This window comes from Otolemur garnettii, unplaced genomic scaffold (assembly GCF_000181295.1).
Source record: "Otolemur garnettii isolate 467f Iridium unplaced genomic scaffold, OtoGar3 scaffold00024, whole genome shotgun sequence".
Lineage (NCBI taxonomy): Eukaryota > Metazoa > Chordata > Mammalia > Primates > Galagidae > Otolemur > Otolemur garnettii.
The window spans coordinates 18,011,707-18,018,637 of record NW_003852419.1 but is presented as its reverse complement, the minus strand read 5'-3'; the positions used below and the strand labels follow the sequence as shown (position 1 = coordinate 18,018,637).

At 45.5% G+C, this 6,931-nt stretch overlaps 1 non-coding gene across 1 annotated transcript; it reads left to right on the top strand.

Annotated features, from left to right (window-relative positions):
- Window positions 1-766: 766 nt before the first annotated feature.
- LOC111724609 lies at window positions 767-872 on the top strand. Its single transcript, XR_002772879.1, has one exon. It is a non-coding gene; the product is annotated as a U6 spliceosomal RNA (small nuclear RNA).
- The last annotated feature ends 6,059 nt before the right edge of the window (window positions 873-6,931 follow it).

Below are 6,931 nucleotides of genomic sequence, written 5' to 3'. Positions count from 1 at the left end.
CCGGCGCCCTACCCACTGAGCCACATTTTGGCCCATAGTTTATATTGGGTCCAAGACGGGGTAATCTTTGCAAAAGTCCATTCAAAGGTTAGCAGGGCCATGTTGATGTTTTTACATAGTATTAGTCTTCCTGTGGCGGAAGGCCAGGAAGAGCCAGCTGGACCCAGTCCTGGACACAGGGGACATGTGACCTCTTCAAAGACACAGAACAGGTCTATGCAGAGGTGCAGTCTCTTGTATTGCACCCAGAGATGGAGAGAAAGGAACAGGATGGTCACATTGCATGGAAAATACCCTTATTACAATTGTTGCCAATGGGAATGCAGGGTGGAAGTGGGAAATGGAAACGAAAAGAAATAAATACATGACTAAAACAAGAGTGGCCTCTTACCACCCAATGATAAAATAGTAATGATGATACTGTGTCATGAAGTAGGGAGTAGGATTAATGGTTCAATTAAAAATACATACATACATCAGGCCAAGGACGGTGACTCATACCTGTAATCCTAGCACTCTGGGAGGCCAAGGCAGGTGGATTGCTTGAGCTCAGGAGTTCAAGACTAGCCTGAACAAGAGTGAGACCCTGTCTGTAAAAATAGCTGAGCATTGTGGTGGGAGCCTGTAGGCCCAGGTACTCAGGAGGCTGAGGCAAGAGAGTCACTTGAGCCAAAGAGTTTGAGGTTGCTATGAGCTATGATACCACAGCACTCTACTGAGGGTGACAAAGTGAGATGCTGTCTCAAAAAAAAAATACATGCATCATGTGCTCACTTTAACAGAATATATACTAAAATTGGAACAATGCAGAGAAGATTAGCATGATCCCTGCATAAGGATGCGTGCAAGTTTGTGAAGTAGTTCATATTAAAACAATACACACATCATACATGCATAAAGTACACCCAAGAACAGCAAGGATTGCTTTTGGTGCCTTTTTACTTTCACTCACCTCCTCACCATTCCTGCTTTCCTCACTTTCCTTTCCCTTACTCATGGGACAGTCCCTGGCTGCCAGGGATTCCTGGCTACGAGCTCCAGCTCAGGCAGTATCCCCTGCTGCCCACACATTCCTCCTTTCTCCCTTCCCTAGTGCTTCTCTGTCCTCACTCCCTAGAATTGGCAAGCACCGCCCATAGGCCCAACAAGAAGGCCCTGCTTCTGCCATGCTGCTCTCCAGGGGGTGAGGGGTCCTGGGGATCAAGGGAACATGTCCTCTCCCCAACCCAGAGCCCATGCTGTCCTTAAAGATCATATTCCAGGAGCTTGAGACCCCCAAAGAGCTCCTCCTTCAGTCCTGTTTCCAGTGTTGGTCCCCTGGAGGGCAGAGTGGGCCCCTGGTGTGTGCACCCCAAAGCACAGGGTAGCCAAGGAGCAGCTGTACAGAGCTTGGAGGTGAGACTGGGGTGTCCACATACCAGGAAGCCCTGTGGTGTGAGAGGGAGCCAGCAGGAGGAGAAGGGAGGCTTGGTCTCTCATTGGCTACCTCTGCTGACCAAGAAATCTAGGAGCCTGAGAATTCTAAATTTGAACCCAGCTTTCCAGATTGTCATAAGGGTAGGAGGATGGAAAACATTTTATCAGTTTGTTGGATCAATCATAACTTTTACATATTTAGACACTCATTTTATAGGCTTCCATTTGAACTCTTACCCTGGCAGGTATAAGAGATTGTCTTGGGTTGGATCTTCTGTCTTCCACAAGGACATCTGGAGCTTGGAAAGGTGGCTTCTAGGGACACAGCAAGGAAAGGCCCAAGGAAGGGCCATCCTGATCAGAGAGCAGCAAATACTGCGGCATGTGGGTGGTGTAACCGTCTTTGGAGGCCCTCAGATCACACCAGGTAAGTGGCCGCCTCATCTGCCTTTGCCAGCTGGTCCTGGCTGGGGGAACTAGTTGGCCATTCTGTTATAACTACTTTATACAAATGAGTGAAGCAAACTGCCCCTCCCCACCAGGCACTGGGGCAGTCAGTACCCACATCCACCCTCTCCCACCTTCAATGGGAGAACTAGTATTTAGACAGGTTGTGAACCCACACCATTGAATGATAGAAATTTTTTAGGGGAAGCTCCATTAGCAATGCAACCAGGCAGAAGGATTCTCAAGATAGGAGGAGCTGCAAACCTAGGAGGGACCAGAAAGCAGACACAGGTAGAAAACTTGCCTTCTGACCTATAGAGGCTGAAAAGACCCTAGGCAAGTCCACTTCTGGGGCTTACACCTCCTCCTCCCCTCCCCACTCTTCTCTGCATTCTCCTTAAGGCACATTAAGGATTAAAAAGGGATTACTGGGCCAGGCAAGGCTAGTCTTTGTTCAATAGAACTTTCAGAAATAAAGGGGAAAACCGTAACTATTTCCCCCTTCAAATGAGTTGTGCTTCTCTTGGGCCAAAGAACATTTGGGGATTTCCCCCAGGGTCTCTTTTTCACCAAGGATGTTTGTTTTATTTTTCATTTGTGAACAGGGACCAATTCATTCATTAAACCAACATTTACTAAGCTTTTTATTATAAGCAAGCGCTCCAGGTGCTGAGGAAGTCGGAGTAAACCGAAATGATGAAACTCTGCTCTCATGCCCTGTACATTCTACTGGGGAAAACACACAATAAATGGGATAACAAGGGAAGGCAGGACGATCTGTTCACAGCTATTGGGTACCGCGCACACTATCTGGGGGCAGGGAACACTTATAATTTTGGCTCAATCTATAAAAAACAAAGCATATAAAGAAAACATGTGTACCCCCGAATATTCCGAAATAAAATTAAAAGCGCATACGTGTGTGTGTGTGTGTGTGTGTGTGTGTGTGTGTGAGTGTTAAGTGGTGAGAATTTTTGCTAGGAAAAAAATAAAGGAAGGCTGCCAGGGAAAGCTTGACTGAGAAGGTGACATTTCAATAAAGACCTTAAGAGAGAAGAGAATAGACAAGGCTGGGGATGCAGAGCCCAGAGGCAGGAGCACGCCTGGCAAGCTTGGATCAGGCCAGTGAGCACCGGGAAGAGCAGAGGGAGGCCAGGCCACAAAGGTATAAGTGGGGGTTGGGTGTGTGGGAGACCACTGACGGCTTCTGTTAGGATTCTGATCTACTCTGAGGAAGGTGGGAAGCCAGCGTGTGATCTTAGCAGAGGAGTGACACAATCCCATTTGCATCTTTACAGCATCCTCTGGCTGCCTTGCTGAGAGCCAGCTGTGAAGCACAAGCCTGAGACCAGTCAGGTAATCCAGGGAAGAGGAGAAAATGTGTTATACTGGGGGGGTGGACAGGTGGACGGGGGTCGTAATAAAGAGGGTGAGAAGTGCTGAGATGCTGGACATATTTTGATAATAGAGTGAAAATAAATTGCTAATGGATTGGTATTCAGGGTATGATGAAAAGAAAGGAGTCAAACAGAAGGTCAGGGTTTTTGTCTAGAACAACTAGAAAAAGGGAGTTGTCAGGAACTCAAAAGAAGTCTTCACAGGTCCAGGTTTAGGGGAAGAGCAGGAATTCTGTTATTTAGGATTAGAATATATCTTCTAGGCCAGCATGGTGGCTCACACCTGAAATCCCAGCACTCTGGGAAGCCAAGGTGGGTAGATTGGTTGAAGTCAGGAGTTCAAGACCAGCCTGAGCAAAAAAGCAAGATCTCTGTCTCTAAAAAAATTAACCAGGTGTTGTGGGAGTCACCTGTAGTCCCAGCTACTTGGGATGCTGAGGCAAGAGAATTGCTTGAGCCCAAGAGTTTGAGGTTGCTGTGAACTACGATGCCCTGGCACTCTACCTAGGGTGACTGAGACTCTGTCTCATAAAAGAAAAAAATTTTTTTTAACCTTCTAGATCCCTGTAAGACATCCTAGCAGAAAGACCAAGCAAGCAATCAGATACATGAGTTTGGAGCTCAGGGGAGAAGTTGGGGCTGGAGATAAGATGGCATTTAAAATCAAGAGAGGATGCGTTTTTAAGGAAATGATGGTAGATGGAAAGGAGAAGTCCAAGGCATGAGTCCTGCTTATAACTGGAGAAAAGAGGAAAACCAAGCCAAAAAGAAAGAGCCAGCCAGAGAGAGAGGAGAAAAAGGAGAGTGTGGTATCTGTGCTGGAAGCCAAGTGAAGATGAACCAAAAAGAGGAAAACATACTGCTGCTAGAGCAAGTAAGTTGAGGTCTGAGAATCAACTGTCACATCAGCCAAGTCACAGCCAGTGGTGGCCGTGAAAAGAGTTGTGCCAATGGAGTGGAGAGGGTAAAAGTCTCATTGAAAAGGTTCAAGAATGGCCGGGTGTGGTGATTCACGTCTGTAATCCTAGCACTCTGGAAGGCTGAGGTGGGTGGATTGCCTGAGCTCACAAGTTCAAGACCAGGCTGAGCCTCCCAAGTAGCTGGGAATGCATGTTTCCGCCACAATGCCTTGTCTCTAAAAATAAACAGGCGTTGTGGTGGGAACCTGTAGTCCTAGCTACTTGGGAGGCTGAGGCAAGAGAATTGCTTAAGCCCAAGAGTTTGAGGTTGCTGTGAGCTGTGATGCCACAGCACTGTACCACGGGCAACAAAGTGAGATTCTGTCAAAAAAAAAAAAAAAAAAAAGAAAGAAAGAAAGAGAGAGAGAGAGAGAAAGAAAGAAGAGAAAAGGTTCAAGAATGAATCAAGGGAAAGAACTGAAGACAGGGACTACAAACAATTCTTTGAAGGCTTTTAGTTGTAAATGGAGAAAAATGGAAACAGAGGATAAAGTTTGGTTGGATTTTTTTTAAATATAAGAGAAATAATTGCCTTTGTATATTGATGGGAAAGATCAACGAGAGAGGAAAAAACTAAAGACATAGAACTAATAGGCTCTTTCTGGTGATACTAAGACTATGGATGTTGTATTAAATACGTAGTACAACATGTATATTGTATTAGGGGTTTTTTTTTTTTTTGAGACACAATCTCACTCTGTTGCCCCAGGCTAGAGTCCTGTGGCTTCACAGATCACAGCAGCCTCAAACTCTTGAGCTCAAGTGATCTTGCCTTAGTCTCCCAAGTAGCTGGGAGGTGTCCACCAAAACGCCTGGCTAGTTTTTCTATTTTTAGTGAAGAGGAGGTCTTGCTGTTGTTCAAGCTGTTCTGAAACTACTGACCTCAAGCAATCCACCCACCTTGGCCTCCCAGAGTGCTAGGATTACAGGCATGAGTCACCGTGCCTGGCCTGTATTAGGTTTTCATAAATACTATATATGTGATAAGGAAATTGAGACTTGAAGAAATGGAACTCTTTGTTCAAAGTCACCCCACAAGAGAGGGAAGAGCTGAGAGTCAGAGCCCACCTGGTCTGAGGGGAGCTGGGGCCACATTGCTCCTGAAGACACCTGCCATTCTCTGTTGTGGAGAGTCCTGGAGCACAGTTACTGTTCTGTTTTGCTGCTTGAAGGAAGACGCTGTGTTCTTCTCATAACCATGACCAGAGACTTTGGTGGCAGGGGAAGTCTGAGTCATTCTGCTTTCTTTCCTTCCTTCAGCCCTGGGACAAGAACTCTGAAAAAACAGAGATGTGCCTTGACATCTGGTTTCCCCAAAACCTCTATACCCAGGACATCTAATGAATAAGATGGTGCTGTGTGTTGGAATAAGCAAGGGGATGGGAATCAAGAATCCTGGGTTTTAGTCCTGACTATCACTGCATGTTCTGGCAAGTCAATTAACTTTAAGCCTATGTCCTCATTAACAAAATGGGAATCGGCTCGGCGCCTATAGCTCAACGGGCTAAGGCGCCAGCCATGTACACCTAAGGTGGCGGGTTCGAATCCCCAGCCCGGACCCGCCAAACAACAATGATGGCTGCAACCAAAAAATAGCCGGGCGTTGTGGCGGGCACCTGTGGTCCCAGCTACTTGGGAGGTGGAGGCAGGAGACTCACTTGAGCCCAGGAGTTGGAGGTTGCTGTGAGCTGTAATGCCACGGCACTCTACCCAGGGGGACAGCTTGAGGTTCTGTCTCAAAAAAAAAAAAAAAAAAAACCAAAATGGGAATCAATATATCTGCCTGTTTGCTTCGTGGTTGGTTATGAAATGTTATACTATATTCCCCAAACCCCCAGCACTCCAACCATATGTGAAACCATATGGCATTTGCAAAGCATATGACATATGATGGCATTAGTGGTTTTCATCCTGATGCACAGAAGAGTCACCCAGTGATCTTTTACAAATATTGCTCTCAGCAGGGTGGGGGTGTGCACCTTTAGTCCCAGCTACTCAGGAGGCTGATGCGGAGCATGGCCTGAGCCCAGGAATTCACAGTGGCAGTGAGCTGTGATCACTCCACTGCACTCCAACCCAGGTGACAGAGGGAGACCTTGTCTCAAAAAACAAACAATACAATTTTCCTGCTAGGATGTTGAGTAACTAGAATTTACAAACGTTGCTGATAAGAATACATATAGGTACAACCGCTTTGAAAAGAAATTTGGCAGCATCTATGGAACCCCACCCTATGATCCAGTAATTCCATCCCTAGGTTTATACTCAAGAAAGATGTGTGCACACTTGTACCAAAAGAAACGTACAAAATGTTTGCAATCACATTATTTGTAATTGCTCACACTAGAAACAATTCAAATGCTCATCAACAGAATAGTGATATATCCAGTTATGCAAATATTAGAAAATAAATTTTGTGATAATTTGCTGAGTTACACACCTGATTTGTGCACTTTTTTTTTTGACTATTTGTTTTACTTCAATTAACAAACAAACCTAGTGGAGGGACAAAGAGGAGGAGGAGGGAGGATTGCTGAGCTTTCCCCTAATGGGCACAATGTAAGGGTATAAAACACACCACCTGGATGAAAGGCTCAACTAGAACTTGAACTTTACCTAACAAAGTCAAACAACGTAACCTAATCATTTGTACCTCACATTAATCTGAAATAAATTTAGAAAATAACATGGGAATATTTTTAAAAATTCCTC